Consider the following 23,519-nt stretch of genomic DNA (forward strand, 5'->3'; position numbering starts at 1 on the left):
AAAACAAGTTCATTAGATCTCAGGTTTGTATGTTACTTTAAACTTGTAATACTGATGTTTAAACTGTGGATTTAGCAGGTTTTGTCCTTTTTCCAGTGTTCCTACATATGTGTGCAGCCTGCAACTGTGAAGCCCCTCTGGAGTGGCTCTACAGATCTTCTGGGATGGCTCTACAGCCCCTCTGGAGTGGCTCTACAGATCTTCTGGGGTGGCTCTACAGATCTTCTGACGTGGCTCTACAGATCTTCTGGGATGGCTCTACAGCCCCTCTGGAGTGGCTCTACAGATCTTCTGGGGTGGCTCTATAGCCCCTCTGGAGTGCCTCTACAGATCTCCTGGGGTGGCTCTACAGCCCCTCTGAAGTGGCTCTACAGATCTTCTGGGGTGGCTCTATAGCCCCTCTGGAGTGGCTCTACAGATCTTCTGGGGTGGCTCTACAGCCCCTCTGAAGTGGCTCTACAGATCTCCTGGGGTGGCTCTACAGCCCCTCTGGACTGGCTCTACAACTCTTCTGGGGTGGCTCTACAGCCCCTCTGGAGTGGCTCTTCAGATCTTCTGGGGTGGCTCTACAGCCCCTCTGGAGTGGCTCTACAGATCTTCTGGGGTGGCTCTACAGCCCCTCTGGAGTGGCTCTTCAGATCTTCTGGGGTGGCTCTACAGCCCCTCTGGAGTGGCTCTACAGATCTTCTGGGGTGGCTCTACAGCCCCTCTGAAGTGGCTCTACAGATCTCCTGGGGTGGCTCTACAGCCCCTCTGGACTGGCTCTACAACTCTTCTGGGGTGGCTCTACAGCCCCTCTGAAGTGGCTCTACAGATCTCCTGGGATGGCTCTACAGCCCCTCTGGAGTGGATCTTCAGATCTTCTGGGGTGGCTCTACAGCCCCTCTGAAGTGGCTCTACAGATCTCCTGGGATGGCTCTACAGCCCCTCTGGAGTGGATCTTCAGATCTTCTGGGGTGGCTCTACAGCCCCTCTGGAGTGGCTCTACAGATCTTCTGGGGTGGCTCTATAGCCTCTCTTTGGAGTGGCTCTTCAGATCTTCTGGAGTGAATAAAAGTTCAGTACTACTGTTAGCTGACATTGGCATCAGATTCGAACATATCAAAGAAGTTATTTAATTTTACTTTTCAAATTTCAAATGACTATAACATAAACTAGTTTGGGGAGATAAAGCACAAGTCAAAACAAGATTTACTTTTGCATTTACTGTCACTTTGACATGTTTTGTGTCTCAAGATGAGTTTTACTTGGCAGACATTGGGCGGGAATGTCACTTTTGGTACGTCTGTATGATGCTAAGCTAACCCGGTGCCAGCTTCACACTTGACTCCAGAATCCTACAGTTTATCAGAGCCTTATCAGAAATGTTTTCTTTCTAATAGTAAAAGTTAGTTATCGTCAGCACAACTTCAACAGTCTGTTTGTACATTGCTAAAGACTGAACTGCAAATGCAAATTAATGTGAAATTCAAATGGGAAAGAATTTTAACTGATAAAAGTATAATCCATTCACTAAATGAAATTATTTGTGAACTAATTTCACCTAATTGCAACCCAAAATTATTTCAGAGGCCTGTACTACAAAGCAGGATTCATATACCTGGACAGCTCTCTATTATGTGGCTTGACAAAGCCAGACGTGCAATCCGTGACAAGTCTTACTACAAAGCAGGCTATCGACTGGGCAATTCAACCCAGGGTTTTCCCACTGGGATCAGTGCGCATTCACATAAAAGGGGCGGAATCTGCAATGTCTAAGCCAGTGTTGTTCAACCACTGCTCCGCGGCACACTGGGGTTCCGCCAGATCTCGTCAGGTGAGCCGTGCCAAAGTATCCAATTTCCATTTTCTTCTGAAAATCATTTGCTCTCACAGCCGCTGTCAGCAGTGAGAGCAGTGTGTTGAAGAGTAATGATGTATAAATACTCTTCACCACTAGAGGGCAGCACAGAACTTTGCCGGTGAAATTTAAAGTGACAGACGTCAGTGTGGTTCATCTCCACCTCCTGCTACCATCTTGTATCAAAGTACTGTGTCAGTGACAGTGATGGAGAAGTTTTTGAAAAGTAAGAATGTGAACCAGGATCTCAGCTCTTCATCCATCAGGTCCAGGTTTCACAGAGTGAGTACAAATTAAAAAAAATTAAAAATTGGGAAATACTTTTATTCTGTATTTACTGTTGCTGGATTCCTGTTGCTAAAACTTGGATGAGAAAGACTTTATATTGTTAATAGAGGACACAGAGTTTAACATTTTAATATTTTCAGGTGGTGGTGTGCCTCCAGAGTTTTCCAAACAAAAAAGTGTGCCTTGGCTCAAAAAGGTTGAAAAACACTGATCTAACCAATCGAAAAACCCTGCAGAACAGCTTATGTAATGGAGAAGGAAACAATGATGCTTAAACAATATGAAGAATTCAAACACATCATCCAGGCCAAAAGCCACGCTGTTGCTACGGCCAAAGCAAAGAAAGAATCCTGGCAGGAAATTAGTGACACTGTCAGTGCGTGCCTTCATGAGCTCATACAATATTCAATCATCAAACAATTTAAAAGTGCAGCACTCTGACTCCATTTCACTTTGTACCAGAACAGACCTTAGAATTCAGTTTTCAGACCGGACCAAACCATCTGTACAATTTCATGTAATTACAACAGCTGCTGGCTAGGGGGCGCTGTCACCCGACTCAAACAAAGACCAGAGAGGAAGTAAAGAAGAAACACTGCTCACTGATTGGTCGGGACCAGAAGAGGAAGTCCCGCCGGGGTTTCTGGGCCAGTTAGCTTGTTGCTAACGGGGAGCTACAAACAACAGTGATCTATCGTCTTCAGACCAGACATCACTAAGCACCCCTTTCACTACTTCTTCCTCACTACTCCACGTCCACCCGCAAGATATCTTCCAACTTTTTCTTTCTGCATCTGCTTCTTCTGATTCGCAGGGTTAGCTTTTTTTTACTACTCAGAATGCATTGCACTCTACGTCACATCCTCCCCCTCCACGTCGATGCACAAGACAATGTTTGCGGGAGAAAACAAATGTTACACAACTCCTGCTTTCTTGTCTGCATCTTTTTTCAGATTCACACTCCCAGAATGCATTGCAGTCTACATCCATCCTCTCAACCCTTACCTCATTATTTCAGATCAACCCTCATGGACTTGAACAGCAAAAACATACTTCAAAACGCTCGGTGACTCAAAGGCTTTATTTCATTATGCCAAACAGAAAACGATTTCTCTCCTCAGCGGTCATCTCATGATCCTCGCATCAATCAGGATCTTCTACGAATGGGCAGGTCATCTGATTGGCTATGGGACATAGATTTGATCTTCATTGACCCAGAATACAACCTGATCCGGAGCAGGTTAGCCATTCAGCATAAGTTATCGTGGTGATTTACCCCGTTGGAGTGAACGAGAGTTGCAGCACGGAAAACCCAGGGTTAATCCTTACGCTAACTCAATAAGAGAAAATCCAGCTTCGTAGTATAGGCACAAGGTCTGGAGAATGTGAACAAACTGCTCTGATTGGGACAGGGTTATCTGGAATCCAATCTCAAAGCTCTTGGACACGAAGGTCATATATTGAGTGTTCATTTATCACAGTACTTCCCGATGTTGCTGTATATATCACATACCCTGAACACGGTGCAGTCCTGCACAAAGTACACTGACTAAAAATAAAAAGTCATAAAATCCTCAGCAGGTCCCAGACCACAGAATAATTGGCACCTCTGAGCCTCTGCTGTGAGGCGGCATTCATGGTGCATGAGCTTTCAGCAGATTTAAAAGAACCCATCTTTGTTTTAAAGTGATGCAAGTCAGTTCCCAAACCATGCTGTCGAGCATGCAAAGCCACGGGCCATCATTAGTGCATGCAGAGCTCAGGCAGACATCAAGATAAGTGGCTGTGCTCCCAGTATGGTCACGTTTCATAGAAAAGCCCCAGGGGCAGAACATCGGTGCCCCTGCAGTGTGAAACATGCTCCTGACCGCACCGCGCAGACCCCAACACAATGCATGTGTCCTGGTCCACACAGTGAGGTCCACTGCTGCTGCCGCTCACTGACCACTCTCCTCCTGGTGTGGAGGCCTGAGCAGGCCACATGGGAAGGCTCTGCTGCTCCATGTTTCATTGCTCAGGAAATAAAGAGGATTGTATTGAAACGACATTGCTGCAACACAATAATGGAGCTTACACACATTTCCTCACTGCTTGGTGGACTTTGGTATTACTGGACAACCAAGACAAGTTGGACTTGTCACAATACAGTGTTTGATACCTTTAACATGCTCTGTGATGCTTTTATGCTAACACCGTCATATTCTCACTTTAACAAACAATGTAGAAACTGTAGACGGAAACGTTTTGGCGTTTTTTTGTGGAAATGCTTACATTTTAAATGTGATGTCACGAAGTTTGGAAAAGTGATTTTCATGAACCTGGAGATGTTTAATGTGAGCATCAAAGACTTTTTTAAAGACCTTCAACTAAATATTTATATCTGCAGTGACAAAATGTATTTCACTTTCAAAAAGAGAAAATGGCTGCAATTTAAACTTCTGTTAGATTTACAAAAGCTGGAGTTGTTATATTTGGTAGTTTTTTCCTGTTAAAGCTACAGGGAAGTTGCTTTGTCTTTTTATATTTTACATTGTGCAACAGATCAGAATGGCGGATCAGTTTGAGCCCCTGGGCCTCGTGTTTGACACCATTAATGTGGCTTGACTCGTTACTTGTTTTAGAGTCTTTGTTTGATGACAGTTTGTAAAGTTGCATGTCTGAAAGAATGAGTTCCTCCTCCTCCCTAATCTGGACATATTTCTTTCCTCTATTTTGAAGATGAAACATGTATTGCAGCTCCGGGTTGGAAAAAAGTGAAATATTGTAGAGCTCTCGACCGGATCCAATCCGCCTTGAGCAAGTGGGGAAGTGGAGAGGCTGTGTGGGGCAGCAGCAGCACCGTGTTCGACTCCCTGACAGGGTCCACCTCTTTCCATCAGTGCTGGTGGCAGGATGGGGTGGTAGGCGGGGCGGTGGGGGAGGCGCGCACTGCCAGAAGCTGGGTTTGCACAATTGCAGACTTGATCTAGTGACGTGGCACCGAGCTCACCATAGTTCTGAGCTCCCGGAAAACCTGACGGCTTACAACAAATCCTGAGCGGGACAAAGCCCTTCCTGTTCCTGAGTTAGCCTAAAAGCCAAAACAGAGGGCACAGTTAACCAATGAGGACAAGGAGCTGTGCATGTGTGCTGTAGATGTATGTGTGTGTGGTGGGAGTGGGGGGGGGGGGGGGCATAAATACACTGATCCTAATCAGGGAGGCATTTATCCACATTTCCCTCCAGCTGGAAGCTACAATAAAGGCAAAAAGGACATTCAGAGGGTCCCCTCACCTGTTGCATGCACACACACGCACGCACGCACGCACGCACGCACGCACGCACGCACACACACACACACACACACACACACACACACACACACACACACACACACACACACACACACACACACACACACACACACACACACACACACACACACACACACACACACACACACACACACACACACAGTGAAAGCAGATGCACAGACCGAGGTCATTCGGTGTGCAGGAAGGCCTCCTAAGGACTTTTGCTGTGTCTGTGGTGCATCAGTCTTCTATTATTGTGTGAATTGCTGGAGCGTAGCATCACAGCTGCTGAGAGGAAGAGTCTGAACCAACTGGTGGACACTTGTGCAAACCTATTCATTTACTCTTAGGATTTCCTTACACATGACCCTCCAAACATTACCTGCCTCCTTACACATGTACGGGGAAAAAAGGAATGTAAAGGGTGAAGAACTTTAATTGAAATAATACATTTTATTTGAAGGCCCCCTTCAAGTCACCTTACAAAGAATAGAAGCATAAAAGATCAAGGACATCATTACAACAAACCGTCAAAAGAAAAGCAAGTGAAGTGCACAAGTGAGACTTGGAAGACTACAGCAGTCTTCTTCTGAGAAGAAAAAGTCATCTGTCAATGGCCGTCTCCACAAAATGCTTGACGTAAGATGGCCCGAGAGAGCTGTGGCAGCGTAGAGACAACTACAATAGAAGAAGAAGTTGGGTTTTGATTGGCCACACCCTGAGGAAGGAGTTGAACATCACCGGCATACTCTATGTTGGAACTGGCCTGGCCATAGATGAGATGCACAATCCAGAAACATCTGGCATCACTCCAGGGAGGACGAACTGAAAGAAGCTGGCTTGGCTGGTACTCCTCGGTTCGGATGTCGAACAATAGAACGAAGGGAATGGAAGGCGGTCACAGAGGTAAATCAAGGGGAGATTGTGAAGAGCTTTATAGTTGGAGGTTTTTGTACCGTGAACCAGTGGAGTTGAACGACAGACGGGATGATGTGGCTGACCACTGAGTTGTAAATGAGTTGCAGTCTGCTCATGAGTTTGTGGGGCGTCAGGTGAGAAGGACGTTGTGGGGATGTGACAGATGAGTGGACCAAGACTTCAGGGATGGAGTCTGGAGATGTCGAGGTGGAGGACTGCAGTCCGGCTGTGTTGAATATGAGCTGCCGGCCATAATGACTCAGAGGCTCTTAACTCGGGGGGAGAAGAATACAGGGAATCAGTCAACAGTGGTGTGTTCTGGGTAGATATAGGAGATCTCCTCAATTTATTTATTTTTTTTAACTCAAACCAGACCAATTTTTTGCAGCCTTCAAAGCCCAGATACCAAATACCCTTATCTTACATAAAGAACCAACCTACTAGGAAAAAAATAAATAAAACAACCTACAAAATAAAACAACCAATTGTTAGAGGATCCAAAAATCACAATTAGTACGTAATCCTATCTGGGACCACATGCCTCAAACAATCATTAAAAGGTTTACTTGGTTGGATGTGTGTTTCTTTTGAATCCCTCTTGTCTTTCGTTGTAAGTTTTCCTTGAGGGATTCCCAACTTCCCCAGTTGCGTTTGATGTTGTGGCTCTCCGTCACCTGCCATGATGAAAGAAGCTGAAGCTCTCTGTGGTCTTTGTCCATTGGGGCGGGAACGAGGGTGGGTCCATGTCAGCTCACTGTGATAACTCACTGCACCAGGATGTTTTTCCATGTGAGCACAACTCTGCAGTACTTGACGTGATAACTCACTGCACTATTGCATTATGGTAGTGTAATGTTTATAAGGGTATATCGGAAAAATATACAATCAGGAAAGATAAAATGCCACTTTGCACGAATCCTTAAAGAAGTCAAAGTGTGACAATCAAAACTTGATTGAAGTATGAGCTTCATAGGCACCAATCCTGTAAGAGCCACTGTTGTAAATATTACAAAAAATACTTGTTTTTATGTGTTTCACTGCATTTATGACTTGAATGCAGCAAGTTGAACTGTCCCCATGAACCTAGAATCCTAAAGAGGCCATGTTCTCAGTCGCCTCCGCTGCACTGATACGTCTGAATGGCCTTGTCGTAATGGAAACAGAATTCTCTGCTCCCTTTGGTACTTTCTTTGCCTCTGTGTAGTCAAAGCATTTCTTGAGAACCGTGGGTCATGGTCATGGTCTGTGAAGCAGCAGATGTTTTAGTACACCTCGTTCTTCTGTCAGGATTGTGAATCACGTCTTCCTTAACTCTGTGGCTGGCAAACGTAGCGATAATGGGCTGGGGTTTCCCCCGTGGTTCCCCCGGTTCAGCCTTCAGGAGTCTTCAGTGTTTCTTCCAGTAAACTCTCTGTGAAAGCACACGTTGCGGGGCTGCGAAGGCTCGGTTGGTTGAGCAGTTCTCACCCAGTCAAAAGGGCCCACCTGACGGACTGAGTGCCTTGCATGGCTTAATTGTCATAGTTATGGTCCTTGGTTCAAGATTAAAATCTTCCAATCCTTTCAAACATTTCAGTTGATGCATGATGAAAATAAAATACATGAGAGAGAAAGTGCTCAATTAAAAACCGGTGTGAACATTTACTGTGTTTTTCCTAATGTGATGCAGAAGATTGCACAGTACTCAATGTTACTTCTTCCGAACTTGTTATGGTGTCCGGGTGCTCAGTACACAATAATATGGATTAAGAGTAAAATAGCTCAAAGTACGCAGCAGTCAGTGATTGATGAAAACATGTGGGTGAGCTCTGAGTGCACAGAAATAGACTTTAGGACTGCCTCAGAACACAAGTGTGTGTGTGTGTGTGTGTGTGTGTGTGTGTGTGTGTGTGTGTGTGTGTGTGTGTGTGTGTGTGTGTGTGTGTGTGTGTGTGTGTGTGTGTGTGTGTGTGTGTGTGTGTGTGTGCGTGCACGTGTTTTTATTTTTATTTTATTATTTTATGTGAAGCACTTTGTGTTACATGTTTCATTGTATGAAAATAGCTCTTTAAATAAAGTTTGATTTGATAAAGATGTGGGCTCTTCCTCTCACTGTGAAGCAGAATTCCCCAGCGTTGGATTGTTCACCACTAATAGGAGCGTGAGCTGGTTAGACTGTTGTGAGAGGGTTAGTTTTACCGCCTGATGATGTGTTGCTGCAACAGTAATCCTCCATCCAAGCTTCACACTGTGACTTTAACAATCTAGAGTCATCACAGCCGCTCACGTTGCACAAGACAAATGTAAATGATAATGTCTGCAGACACTGTGAGCACACACTGACGAGCAGCCAGAATGTGTTGCGTGATCATGTTTTGCATAATCGTGTTGACTGCTTGCGTAATACGGAACAATAACACGTCTGAAATATTTGCATAAACGGAGCATCAGCATTGTGGCATTCGGTAAGAAATCCCCAAAAAGAGGACAACATGGACGTGGCTCAGAGAGAGAGAGAGAGAGTGACGGAGGGGCCGTCCACATGGAGCCAGTTCCCCTTGATCAGTTGTTTCTGACTTGTCATCCATATCAGGCAGTGATTAAAAAACTGTTTTGTTTGTTTTTTTAACACTGGGCCCAGACTGGGCAGATTCTAAAAACCTCTACTTCTACATTTCTATGTGCTCTGTCTCCTTCTGCGTTTTTGGTGTGTTTGGTGAGTCACAGCACCCCTAAAGGCCTGGCATGTGCACTACATGCCCTGAAGCCTCGTGTTGAACCGTGTTCACAGTGAGATGTTGACCGAATCATTTTTGAGAACCTCGGGGAGAAAAAAGATGGTCTTGGCTTGTGTGGGTGTGGCCTCAGACACACAAACCACACAAACAAAACGTTTGTACAAAAGATCCAGTATGAACAATACGAAAGGGTCAATATACTTTTAAACTCCAGTGCCCGTATTCACCAGGCAAAAAGGCAAAAAGTAACTCTTAGTGACATCACTGTTAAGAAAAACCTTCGAATTCCTCAACATTTAAGATTTTTCTTTGAATTTTTCCTTACTAAGATAAGGAAGCGTCTCAAGCCCTAAGAGTATGGAAGCGAATGAGGCTCAAAAATCAATTTAAAATGTATTTACAGAAATGCTTTTTTATTTTCAGATCAAACTGCATTTTTTTGACTCATAAATAAAAATGAATGATCAATCATCCAAACTGCATTTTCATGTTCTTCTTCAAGACTGCTTATTCTGTGACTGTATTAAAATGCTCCCCCTTGAAATGCAACCTTATCGTGGTGGGGGAGTTTGAGCACCCGAATGACCCTCGGAGCTATGTTGCCGGGGGGCTTGTCCCCCCAGTAGGGTCTCCCAAGGCAAACAGGTCCGATGCGACGGGTCAGACTAAAAGCAGTTCACAAGACCCCATGGATGCACTCACGAGGAGCAAGGTGACGTCGCCCGGTTTGGCGCAGCCGGGGCCACACCCTGGAGCCAGGCCCGGGATGGAGGCTCGCACGCGAGCGCCTGGTGGCCGCGTTCTTGCCCGCGGGACTCGGCCGGGCTCAGCCCGAAGGGACGACGCGGGCCCCTCCTCCTCATCCTCCTGTGGGCCCACCACCTACAGAGGCTGCCGTAGGGGTCGGGTGCAGTGTGGATTGGGTGGCAGTCGACGGCAGGGGCCTTGACGACTCGACCCCCGGACACAGACTCTGGCTTTTGGGACATGGAATGTGACCTCGCTGGGGGGGACGGAGCCCGAGCTTGTGGGGAAGGCTGAGAGATACCGTCTAGATATAGTCGGGCTCACCTCCACTCACAGCTTGGACTCTGGAACCCAGCTACTCCACAGGGGCTGGATACTCCACTTCTCTGGAGTTGCCCGTGGTGTAAGGCGGCGGGCTGGAGTGGGCTTTCTTATTGCCCCACAGCTCAGCCGCCATGTGTTGGAGTTCACCCCGGTGAACGAGAGGGTTGCGTCCCTACGCCTTCAAGTAGGGGACAGGTCTCTGACTGTTGTCTCGGCCTATGCACCGAACAGCAGTTCAGAGTACCCAACCTTCTTGGAGTCCCTGGGAGGGGTGCTGGATAGTGCCCCAACTGGGGACTCCATTGTTCTCCTGGGGGACTTCAACGCCCACGTGGGCAATGACAGCGAGACTTGGAAGGGGGTGATTGGGAGGAACGGCCTCCCCGATCTGAACCCGAGCGGTGTTCTGTTATTGGACTTCTGTGCCAGTCACAGCTTGTCCATAACGAACACCATGTTGGAGCACAGGGGTGTCCATAAGTGCACGTGGCACCAGGACACCCTAGGCCGGAGGTCAATGATGGACTTTGTGGTCGTGTCATCTGATCTCCGGTCACGTGTCTTGGACACTCGGGTAAAGAGAGGGGCAGAGCTGTCAACTGATCACCACCTGGTGGTGAGTTGGATGCGCTGGACCGGGAGGAGGCCGGATAGACTCGGCAGGCCCAAACGTGTTATGAGGGTCTGCTGGGAACATCTGGCCGAGCCCTCCGTCCGTACAGTCTTCAACTCCCACCTCTGGGAGAGCTTCTCACAGATCCCGAGGGAGGTTGGAGACATCGAGTCCGAGTGGACCATGTTCTCCACTTCCATTGTCAAAGCTGCTGCTCGGAGCTGTGGCCGCAGGGTCTCTGGCGCCTGTCGTGGCGGCAATCCCCGAACCCGGTGGTGGCAACCGGAAGTAAGGGATGCCGTCAAGCTGAAGAAGGAGTCCTACCGGGCACTGTTAGCTCATAGGACTCCCGAGGCAATCGACAGGTACCGGCAGGCCAAGCGAGCTGTGGTGGAGGTAAAACCTCTGGTCTGGGAGGAGTTCGGAGAGGCCATGGAGGAGGACTTTCGGTCGGCCTCGAGGAAATTCTGGCAAACTGTCCGGCGCCTCAGGCGGGGGAAGCAGTTCTCCACCAACACTGTTTACAGTGGAAGTGGGGAGCTGTTGACCTCAACTGGGGACATTGTTGGGTGGTGGAAGGAATACTTCGAGGACCTCCTCAATCCCACCAGCACATCTTCCATTGAGGAAGCAGAGGCTGGGTTCTCAGAGGTGGACTCGTCCATTTCCCAAGCTGAAGTCACCGAGGTTGTTGTGAAGCTCCTCGGTGGCAAGGCACCGGGAGTGGATGAGATTCGCCCAGAGTTCCTTAAGTCTCTGGATGTGCAGGGACTGTCGTGGCTGACTCGTCTCTGCAACATCGCGTGGCGGGCGGGGACAGTATCTCTGGACTGGCAGACCGGGGTGGTGGTCCCTCTCATCAAGAAGGGGGATCGGAGGGTGTGTTCCAACTACAGAGGGATCACACTCCTCAGCCTCCCCGGGAAAGTCTATTCCAGGGTACTGGAGAGGCCGTTAGTCGAACCTCGGATCCAAGAGGAACAATGCGGTTTTCGTCCTGGTCGTGGAACACTGGACCAGCTCTATACCCTCCACCAGGTTCTCCTGATGGTGGAACACTGGACCAGCTCTATACCCTCCACCAGGTGCTTGAGGGTTCGTGGGAGTTCGCCCAACCAGTCCACATGTGTTTTGTGGATCTGGAGAAGGCGTTCGACCGCGTCCCCCGAGACGTCCTGTGGGGGGTGCTCCGGGAGTACGGAGTCCGGGGTCCCTTGTTGAGGGCTGTTCGGTCCTTGTATTCCCGGAGCAGGAGTCTGGTTCGCATTGCCGGCAGTAAGTCGGACCTGTTCCCTGTGCACGTTGGCCTCCGGCAGGGGTGTCCTTTATCACCGGTTCTGTTCATCATATATATGGACAGAATTTCTAGGCACAGCCGGGGGCGAGAGGGGGTCCAGCTTGGGGACCACAGAATCTCATCTCTGCTATTTGCGGATGATGTGGTTCTGTTGGCTCCATCAAGCCTGGACCTTCAGCGTGCACTGACACGGTTGACAGCCGAGTGTGAAGCAGCTGGGATGAGGATCAGCACCTCTAAATCCAAGGCCATGGTTCTCCACCGGAAAAAGGTGTCTTGCCCCCTCCAGGTCGGTGGAGTGCCCTTGTCCCAAGTGGAGGAGTTCAAGTATCTTGGGGTCTTGTTCACGAGTGGGGGAAAGATGGAGCGTGAGATCGACAGGCGGATCGGTGCAGCGTCTGCAGTCATGCGGACGTTGTATCGGTCCGTCGTGGTGAAGAAGGAGCTGAGCCAAAAGACCAAGCTCTCGATTTACCGGTCGATCTTCGTTCCTACCCTCACCTATGGTCATGAACTATGGGTCATGACCGAAAGAACGAGATCCCGGATACAAGCGGCTGAAATGAGCTTCCTCCGTAGGGTGGCTGGGCGTACCCTTAGAGATAGGGTGAGGAGCTCAGTCACCCTTAGAGATAGGGTGAGGAGCTCAGTCACCAGGGAGGAGCTCGGAGTAGAGCCGCTGCTCCTCCACATCGAGAGGAGCCAGCTGAGGTGGCTCGGGCACCTATTTCGGATGCCCCCCGGACGCCTCCCCAGGGAGGTGTTCCGGGCATGTCCCTCCGGTAGGAGGCCTCGGGGCAGACCCAGGACACGCTGAAGGGACTATGTCTCTCGGCTGGCCTGGGAACGCCTTGGGGTGCCACCGGAAGAGCTGGAGGAAGTGTCTGGAGAGAGGGAAGTCTGGGCAACCCTGCTCGGACTGCTGCCTCCGCGACCCGGCCCCGGATAAAGCGGTAGACAATGGATGGATGGATGGATGTATTAAAATGAAAAAGAAAATGACATTTAAGCTTTAATTTTCAAATGATGCCCCAGCAAATAGTGACCAGAATTCCTTTTGAAATGTCAAATTTGAAAATTGAAATTCATTAGCAGAAATGCTTTTTCATGTCAAGGTTCAGGCTGCAAAGTTTGACTCATAAATAAAATGACTAATGCATCATCCAAACTGCATTTTCGTCTTCTTATTCAGGTTGCACATTTTGTAACACAACTCAAAAGAAAACCTAAAGACGGGATTGCTATTTCGTTTTCATGTCTGCCATGCAAAAAGGGCTCAATATTCAATTTGACTTTGCATTTCCACGTGGCGCAGGAAAGTGAGGTCGGCAGCCGCTCTATGGCTCCTCGTTGTCTGACTGTGCTTCGCTTCTATTACACAAGGAGGCGCTGTTCACATTTCCACTGGAGCAAAGCAATGAGAGAAGAGGAGAGTGAGAAGGTCGAGGGACCAGACTGTGGCACACGTGTTGGAAAACCAAAACCATGTCCAAACCTATGGCAGCGCAGCTGAGGGTGAGGGTTAGGGTTAGGGTGAGCTGCCCTAGACAGGAAGCACCTGAGGGTGAGGGTTAGGGTGAGCTGCCCTAGACAGGAAGCAGCTGAGGGTGAGGGTTAGTTAGGGTGAGCTGCCCTAGACAGGAAGCAGCTGAGGGTGAGGGTTAGTTAGGGTGAGCTGCCCTAGACAGGAAGCAGCTGAGGGTGAGGGTTAGTTAGGGTGAGCTGCCCTAGACAGGAAGCAGCTGAGGGTGAGGTTTAGGGTGAGCTGCCCTAGACAGGAAGCAGCTGAGGGTGAGGGTTAGTTAGGGTGAGCTGCCCTAGACAGGAAGCAGCTGAGGGTGAGGGTTAGTTAGGGTGAGCTGCCCTAGACAGGAAGCAGCTGAGGGTTAGGGTGAGGGTTAGGGTGAGCTGCCCTAGACAGGAAGCAGCTGAGGGTGAGGGTTAGGGTGAGCTGCCCTAGACAGGAAGCAGCTGAGGGTGAGGGTTAGGGTGAGCTGCCCTAGACAGGATGCAGCTGAGGGTGAGGGTTAGTTAGGGTGAGCTGCCCTAGACAGGAAGCAGCTGAGGGTGAGGGTTAGTTAGGGTGAGCTGCCCTAGACAGGAAGCAGCTGAGGGTGAGGGTTAGTTAGGGTGAGCTGCCCTAGACAGGAAGCAGCTGAGGGTGAGGGTTAGGGTGAGCTGCCCTAGACAGGAAGCAGCTGAGGGTGAGGGTTAGTTAGGGTGAGCTGCCCTAGACAGGAAGCAGCTGAGGGTGAGGTTTAGGGTGAGCTGCCCTAGACAGGAAGCAGCTGAGGGTGAGGGTTAGTTAGGGTGAGCTGCCCTAGACAGGAAGCAGCTGAGGGTGAGGGTTAGTTAGGGTGAGCTGCCCTAGACAGGAAGCAGCTGAGGGTTAGGGTGAGGGTTAGGGTGAGCTGCCCTAGACAGGAAGCAGCTGAGGGTGAGGGTTAGGGTGAGCTGCCCTAGACAGGAAGCAGCTGAGGGTGAGGGTTAGGGTGAGCTGCCCTAGACAGGATGCAGCTGAGGGTGAGGGTTAGTTAGGGTGAGCTGCCCTAGACAGGAAGCAGCTGAGGGTGAGGGTTAGTTAGGGTGAGCTGCCCTAGACAGGAAGCAGCTGAGGGTGAGGGTTAGTTAGGGTGAGCTGCCCTAGACAGGAAGCAGCTGAGGGTGAGGGTTAGGGTGAGCTGCCCTAGACAGGAAGCAGCTGAGGGTGAGGGTTAGTTAAGGTGAGCTGCCCTAGACAGGAAGCAGCTGAGGGTGAGGGTTAGGGTGAGCTGCCCTAGACAGGAAGCAGCTGAGGGTGAGGGTTAGTTAAGGTGAGCTGCCCTAGACAGGAAGCAGCTGAGGGTGAGGGTTAGGGTGAGCTGCCCTAGACAGGAAGCAGCTGAGGGTTAGGGTTAGGGTGAGCTGCCCTAGACAGGAAGCAGTTGGGGGTTGGGGTTAGGGTGAGCTGCCCTAGACAGGAAGCAGCTGAGGGTTAGCGTTAGCGTGAGCGGCCCTAGACAGGAAGCAGCTGAGGGTTAGGGTTAGGGTGAGCTGCCCTAGACAGGAAGCAGCTGAGGGTGAGGGTTAGGGTGAGCTGCCCTAGACAGGAAGCAGCTGAGGGTGAGGGTGAGCTGCCCTAGACAGGAAGCAGCTGAGGGTTAGGGTTAGGGTGAGCTGCCCTAGACAGGAAGCAGCTGAGGGTTTGACTTCGGACTGCCGCCCTCCACACCAGCAGCAACAACACCTGCTGCTGGACGCAGTAATGCTCCAGGTAAGAGCTCAAGCTAGCATGCAACAAGTTGCAGGCTAATGTGTTGTAAATAATAACAAGACACGTTGTCCATCCATCCATCCATCCATTGTCTACCGCTTTATCCGGGGCCGGGTCGCGGAGGCAGCAGTCCGAGCAGAGTTGCCCAGACTTCCCTCGCCCCAGACACTTCCTCCAGCTCTTCCGATTGCACCCCAAGGCGTTCCCAGGCCAGCCGAGAGACATAGTCCCTCCAGCGTGTCCTGGGTCTGCCCCGAGGCCTCCTACCGGAGGGACATGCCCGGAACACCTCCCTGGGGAGGCGTCCGGGGGGCATCCGAAATAGATGCCCGAGCCACCTCAGCTGGCTCCTCTCGATGTGGAGGAGCAGCGGCTCTACTCCGAGCTCCTCCCTGGTGGCTGAGCTCCTCACCCTATCTCTAAGGGTGACTGAGCTCCTCCCCCTATCTCTAAGGGTGACTGAGCTCCTCACCCTATCTCTAAGGGTGACTGAGCTCCTCACCCTATCTCTAAGGGTACGCCCAGCCACCCTACGGAGGAAGCTCATTTCAGCCGCTTGTATCCGGGATCTGGTTCTTTCGGTCATGACCCATAGTTCATGACCATAGGTGAGGGGAGGAACGAAGATCGACCGGTAAATCGAGAGCTTGGTCTTTTGGCTCAGCTCCTTCTTCACCACGACGGACCGATACAACGTCCGCATGACTGCAGACGCTGCACCGATCCGCCTGTCGATCTCACGCTCCATCTTCTCCCCACTCGTGAACAAGACCCTGAGATACTTGAACTCCTCCACTTGGGACAAGGGCACTCCACCGACCTGGTGGCTTGCCCCCTCCAAGACACGTTGTGTGCATACAAAACTAAACATGTTCACTTTTTATTTATTTAATAATTAAACACAACAGCATGTTCCACTTGCTGTGAAGGCTAAAATCCTATTAAAGCATTCCAAAGCTACTGGCAGCAGTGTTTGTTCAGTTTATCCCCCTGCCCTTATCAATAAATAAGCAATTAAATTGTCCTGCTTAATTCATGGGACAAGTTGTAATTGAGTTGCTTGTGTGATGACATGCAAAAGTAAATAAAACGGGTGTTATTATTGTTTTTATTTGACTAATTATTCATTATGACTAGTTACGATCCTGTTTGTCCAAATGACTGACAAGTAGGACGTAAAGTTGTCCCTGAGCTAGGACCTAATCGATGAAGACCAATGTGGGTTTATCAAAGAAAGACAAACGCAAGATAATATCAGAAGGGGTCTGCATATTGTGGATTATGTCCAAAGAAAGGGGGAAAAGGCGATTTTGGTTAGTATTGATGCCGAAAAGGCTTTCGATAGTGTAGATTGGGAATTTTTATATACGGTACTGGCAAAATTTGGATTCAATGAACAATCGGTCAATTGTATTAAATCACTATATCAGCAGCCTAGGGCAAGGGTTAAAATAAATGGCAGCCTGACAAAACAATTCAGATTAGAGAGGGGGACTAGACAGGGATGTAGTCTCTATCCGACTCTCTTTGCATTGTTTATGGAGCCACTGGCCCAGATGATCAGGCAGGAGGAGGGAGTAGAAGGAGTGAAATTAGGAGGGGTAGAACATAAAATAGGATTGTTTGCTGATGATATATTGTTTTTCTTAAAACATCCTGACAAAAGTTTTCCGAAAGCAATGGAATTATTGGAATGTTATGGTGGATACTCAGGATTCAAAATTAATGTTAAAAAAACACAGATTTTGATGATAAATTACTCAGCATCGCAAGAACTAAAGGATGTATATAAGCTCAAATGGGATGCTAAAATATTAAAATATCTGGGTGTCAACATTACGAACAGAATAGACAAGCTATATGAAGCAAATTACACAAAAGTGAACCATGATATTAGGAGGGACCTGGACATATGGTCGGCCATTTGTTTGGATTTCAGCTCAAGAATAGAGATAATTAAGATTAACATTCTACCGAGACTTCTGTACCTGTTCCAATCTTTGCCGGTGATAATCCCACAAAAACAGTTCATGGAATGGGATAAGTGGATATCAAGGTTCATATGGGGAGGGAAGAAACCTAGGATTGGTTATAAAACCCTGCAGCTGCCTAAAGAGAAAGGAGGTCTTGCACTGCCAAATCTGAAAGAATATTTCTATGCAGCACAAATCCGACCTCTGGTGTTTTGGTGCAACAATGCTTTTGTCGCAAGATGGAAAGATATAGAACTGGGCACTATGGACTCAGAAGTACGGAACTTAAGAGCACACAAAGGACTGTTGAGAAAACTGGGTAATAAATTGGATATAATAACTAAAACTACAGTAGAAATTTGGAATGAAGTGGTGGAAAAGTATAAATTGGAGGAGGAGATAAAGACGCTGAGTTGGTTTGCGTTTGACAACAGGTTTAAACCAGGGACGATTGATAGAGGATTTGAGCAATGGGAAAACAAAGGAATCACAGCAATATGTACCATAATGGAACGGGGGAAGGTGCAGGGTTTTGAGAGACTCAAGGAAAAATTTGGACTCAAGGAAAATGAACGCTATCGATATCTACAACTAAAACACTATTTCGAGAAAGAGATCAGGATTGATAAAGATCAAGGAATAGTGGAGATATTCCAGAAAGCTTATGAAGGGAAAAAGTGTAGAGTGATCTCAGCTTTATACCAAAATCTGGTGTCGAAAAGGGACAATTCCTCTCTATATATTAAAGAAAAGTGGGAAAGAGAGCTAAATGAACAAATAACAGAAGAGGAATGGTTTGTTATGTGTAAATCACAGTCCACGGCCACCAGCTCCAGGGTTTGGCGGGAATTTAGTTGGAAAAATATTGTTAGATTTTTCATAACTCCAAAAATAAGGACAAAAGTGGTGTCAGCACAACAACCATGTTGGAGACAGTGTGGACATGTTGATGCAGATCACACACATATATTTTGGTCCTGTCACAAACTACAGGTGTATTGGGAACAAATATGGCAGAGTTTACAAAAAGTAATCGGATATCAGTTCCCCAAAACATGTAAGATGCTGTATTTGGGAAACTTAACTCATAATGTGATACAAAGAGAAGATGTATATCTGTTTAAGATATTACTAACAGCAAGCAAGAAAGTGATTACCAGATTGTGGTACAAAGTGGAGCCGCCAACCCGGGAGCAGTGGTTATGGATTGTTGAGGAAATATTTGTAATGGAGAGACTCACTCACAAACTAAGATTACAGGAGTCTCAATTTGAAGAAAAGTGGGAAAAATGGACTGATTTCAGGAGGACAGAAGAGGACACCGCCACCACTGGACAATAGACTTTGACTGATGAAAGATGGTTGTATATTTGTTTTGCCCTGAACTGTGAAAACTGAAAAATTTCAATAAAAATTAAGTTTAAAAAAAAAAAAAAAAAAAGTTGTCCCTGAGCTCACGTTTATGTTCGTATGTCTTTGTGTAGCAATATCATTATTTTTGTTGATTAATTCTATTTATAAATGTAAAAAAATAATTGAAGTTTCATTAAAGTCAATTTCTCTTATACCTTTTTCATGTTTCTTCCAGCTGAGGTTTTGTGGTTGTTCAGTCCTTGCGCTGCACGAGGTGTACTCCGGAGGTCAACCCCAGCCATCCATAGCAACAAATTGAAAATGGCCTCATACACACCTTTTCTTCGGTTTGGATTGTGATGTCCCAACTCCCTCTGAAAAGAGCGCTTCAACAGGCAGGGTTGGGAGAAAGGAAAAGCACATTTCCAAGTAGGTGTACAGTATGTATGCGATATGTCAGTTGTGCTCTTTAAATTGTCAAAGAAACTTGAAGGCACCAAAGGAGATGTGCCGAGCAGAAATCCCAATGACAAGCTAATATCATCTTGAATGGCTGAAATACACAACTTTACAACATGGAGGAGCCACAGGGTCTGAAATCATTAACCCTGAGCACCATGAAATTGTGGATTGTGCATTCATCATCTAAGTAACTCAGATCTTTAATTAGCGACCCCCAGAAGATCAAACTTAAGTTAGTGGATTATTTGAAGTTGAAAGAACTTGATTCATTTAGATGTGACCAGTTGAAGCATTTTGTTGAGTTGGTCCAGGTATTTTCTTTTTTCAGTCGAATAACTCCCACGATGGCTAAGCAGAGCTATTTGGACTTGAATATGATGTTGTGTTGATGTATTAAAGCACACATATTTGAACTTCACCTCCAAATGAGTTCAAATAACGTTTTGTTTTTCCCCTCAGATAGATGCTGCAGTGCAACTGAGTTCTCCAATCTCCTGCAGCAGAACTATCAACTTAATCACTGTAGTGGGCTGCAACTCTTGTGGAGTCGTGGTTCTACACATTGCAAGGTGTCGGACGTCATCCCTTGTTCACAACATGGATATACTCCAGAACACCTGTGCAGCAAAGAACTTGGAGTGGGGGCAGCAGTCATTGACATAAGGCCACTTCAAATAGATATTGACCTGGAGGTAATGATTTGTTTACGATCTTGTGTTTGATTCTTTAGAGTTCGACAGCTTGCATTGTGACAGTTTCCGGCATGGAAATTCCCAGCCAGAAAAATGTAAAAATGTTTGATATCTATGTTATCATTGTGTCTTTATTATGCTAGAATCCTCCCAGTGGGGCACCTCTTCTGAAACAGCTGGGCCAACGATAGAATGTCTTTACTGCGCAGAGATATTTCCATTCTCTGCGATCCAAGGCCACATCCACTGTTGTGAGAAGTGAGACATATTTCATGTTTATACATGCATTTATTTACATATTGTGAATTCATGAAATCCTACTCGCATATAATGATCCAACAATATTACTTGACACAGAAATTGTTTACGCTTTCATTCATGCGCATCATATATTATTATGTAGTATATTTGAGCTTTCTTACAGTGTATTAATATTTTCCTGTTAACAGTCCAAGGATGCTGCATTTAGAAAAGAGAACTTCTGACTGATAGTGAATTTATTTTCATCGGGTGGACAACAGAGCCCGGTATTCACAAGGCAGCTGACATGTTTGCTTCAGAATGCTGAACACAAGCCAGAGTTGGTTGCAAGGCTTGATCTCAGATCGACCGAGGAAGATTGTGAAAGGGAGACACTAACCTTCTACAAAAAGCCAAGGCTTGACCGGTGCAAGCCCATTTTCTGTGATACTGGGTGGTAGGTATCGTTCACTAAATGACTTTTACTGTTAGATTTGAAATAAGAACAGTGATTTCAACAGGACTACATTCCACCACATTTTTAGGTCTTTTACATGTATCTTTGTGCCAAAGTCCACTACTTATTTCAATTACAGCAGCTCATTTCTTTCCTGTTTGGCATTATGTGCCAAACTGATCAATCCAGGTATTTCTCATTAGAGCAGTCACAACCACCATGATTAGGCACACCGATATTATACATAGATGAAAGCAGCTCCTTTGGAATAAATGATCAGTTTTAATTTCAAGAAGTAGTTGAGCTGGAAGTAAAGCCCATTGAAATATATTTGGCCCTTGCATGTCATACACGTTCACACTGTCTTATACTAAGTCGACAGAGTAACTCCTTGTATTTCAGGCGATGCAGCTGTTGGGGATGGGGTAAAACGCCATGTTCTTTCAATTGTCATGGAAAAAATCCAGTTTGGATTCGACATTAACTTTGGGGAGTTTTTCATTTTTTTTTTGATTTTCTTTGTAAAAATGCAACCATTTTGCCTTGTACAGCAGTCGTGGCATTGGACTGACTGGCTGATGAACACAAGGCACACTGGACCATGAAAAACTCATGTACAGATCTTTACAGTCTCATAATTCTAACAGATATATTTTCTCACTATGGATGGTCTTCTCTCATACCTGGTATTTGGACACACTGAGATCTGTTCTTAAGACACTACGAAGAGCATGATTGGAGGGAGAAATCCCTTGAAACATTTGCAATGGTAACTGTGATTTAAAAGAACAATCTCACGATAATGCTACTGTCTCATCTGAAATCAGATTTTAAGTAGATCTTGTCGTTTCACTCGCAGACAACACTGGCAGAACTCTTGTGTTCAATGGGCCAGATGATCACAAGGTCCCATCCACCTCCAGAGTAGCTGGACGAGCCATAGGACATCCGTTTATTCATGGCGGTCCTTGTGTCACTGGGCCCATCGATGTTGCAGCTAATTGTTGGAAGCAACGAGGAGTCTACTGTGTTGGAGCTTTGTGACTGCCCTGATACAATATTGTTGATGTGGTGTCTGCAGTAAGTGTTACTTGAAGCCAATACTGTACTTTGTCATGATGCCCCGTTTTGAAATTCACTTTATTTTCACTATTTATTGTAGCCTGATAGTCAGAGGGAACTGACTCCAGAGGAACGATGCGAGGTGAACAGCTTGGCCTTCAACTGGAATCTTCCTCCCATCAATAACACCAGGAGATTGTTGGCAGAGAAAATCCTCCAGCAAGGGGTGAAAATAAATCATAATGAAAATAAGTACATGTGAAAAAAGACTTGCATGTATATTGTTAAGCAAACTGATTCACACGTCTGTCTTTTTTCACCCGGCAACTGTATCTAAATCATACTTTGCAATCTCATCGGTTTCTTTTTTCGGTCATTGAGCGGAGACGAACACAAATAAAGCAAATACGAAAGGGGCTGAAAGACAGCGGTGTTCTCCACATGATGAAAGAGCGTCCAGCCCTTTTTCCAAGATCTGCAGAACCAACTGTGGACTCGCAGGTAACTGACTTCTCACCTGAACCTGCTGACTGACGACATGAATGCCATTGGACTATGGACAGTCGTCCTGCCACCGCCGAGTCAGGATGTCCATCAACCCTTCTTTTATTCACACCAACGTCAAAAGTCTGCACACAGGCTTGCAGCCTGTCACTCCTTGTGTCTGGGCGGTTCGTCTTTTCTGGGCAGAGGTGATGCAGCACACCTGATACACATCAGGGGCTTAATCACTACCTATACATTACCGTCACTATATTAATCTCTATCATTTAGATATTACACGCCTCCACTGTTATATCCAATAAAAACCGCCTTTTATACCTCTACTTTTATGAAAGTGATGGTTCTTTGCAAAATAGCTCAACTCTGTTAATATACCCTTTCAGTTTACAAACTTTGGGACTATTTGTTTTTGTTTCACAGGCCACCTTGAAAAGGACCATCTGGCCATCGCCGGAGAGTGAAGCTGAAGATGACCACAGCAGTGTGGAGGAGACATGCCTGGTCACAGGCTTTTTTAGAACCATTGCAAATGTGATCTGAGAAAAACAGGTCTGAACCATGTATACCTCCTCAAGCTGCAGCTACTTTATTCACATTGACTCCATATTTATGGACACATGGTGAAAAATGTACTATGTTTGCAGGTTCTAAAATGCTGATGGCTGTGTCTTCTTGGGAACTACACCAACGACTGAAGTGTTGGACGGGTTGGGGTGTACCTCCCCAGCACCTGTATGGAGAAATGACCAAGGCTGTAGCCTCGACCTGCATGACAACGCTGAAACTGCCTCTGAAGTGCCCAAGTTAGCAGACATTCAAAGAGAACCTTGAAGCATCTGTTAGAAGCACAGAATTTGGATTTGGACTGATCTCAAAGTGTGTGTTTTACAAATGTCCATGTTGCACGAGTTCAAAAGGTTTATGTTTTACTTGTTTAGAAATTAATCGGAGTTTGCCTTTTTTATAGTTGTCATCCAGTGAAATGGCTTTCATGCCATGCTGTTTGTAAAGATGTGTTGACAAATGTTGATGTTTGGGTAATAAAGAGAATTGAATGCAATTTGTCGTGCTTCCTTCTTGTAGCAGCGGCTTGCCACATTAAAGGCCAACTTTGTGTCAGAACATTTTAAAAAGTGAAATAATGCAGATATAACCTTGAAATAAAAATTTATTTCTGTTGATGCATACAAATAAATGTCCAATGCACTATTTGTCATTGGATTAGACATCCATTTATTTTGCCATTTTCTACAATCGATGCTTTTTGTCTATTTTACACAATCTGTTACAATTCTCCAGTATAACAAAATAAAGTGCAATGAACCTTCTTCACCTACAGTCAAAAAACTGCTCTCCAATCACACCTGGTTTCATAAACTTGGAGCTGTAGTTCCTTGTATTTATCCAAGCTCCACCGAGTGGGCGAACATAGAAAGTACACGTATGGCCAGTTTATAAGTACAAGAAGACAAAAACAGTGGCTCCA

At 46.6% G+C, this 23,519-nt stretch overlaps 1 protein-coding gene across 1 annotated transcript in view; it reads right to left on the reverse strand.

Annotated features, from left to right (window-relative positions):
* Positions 1 to 23,519, reverse strand: part of LOC308146460 (tau-tubulin kinase 1-like) — a 190,782-nt gene that overhangs the window by 158,569 nt on the left and 8,694 nt on the right. The window lies entirely within an intron of this gene.

The sequence above is a fragment of the Blennius ocellaris genome, assembly GCF_963422515.1.
Source record: "Blennius ocellaris genome assembly, chromosome: 3".
In the NCBI taxonomy this organism is placed as follows: domain Eukaryota; kingdom Metazoa; phylum Chordata; class Actinopteri; order Blenniiformes; family Blenniidae; genus Blennius; species Blennius ocellaris.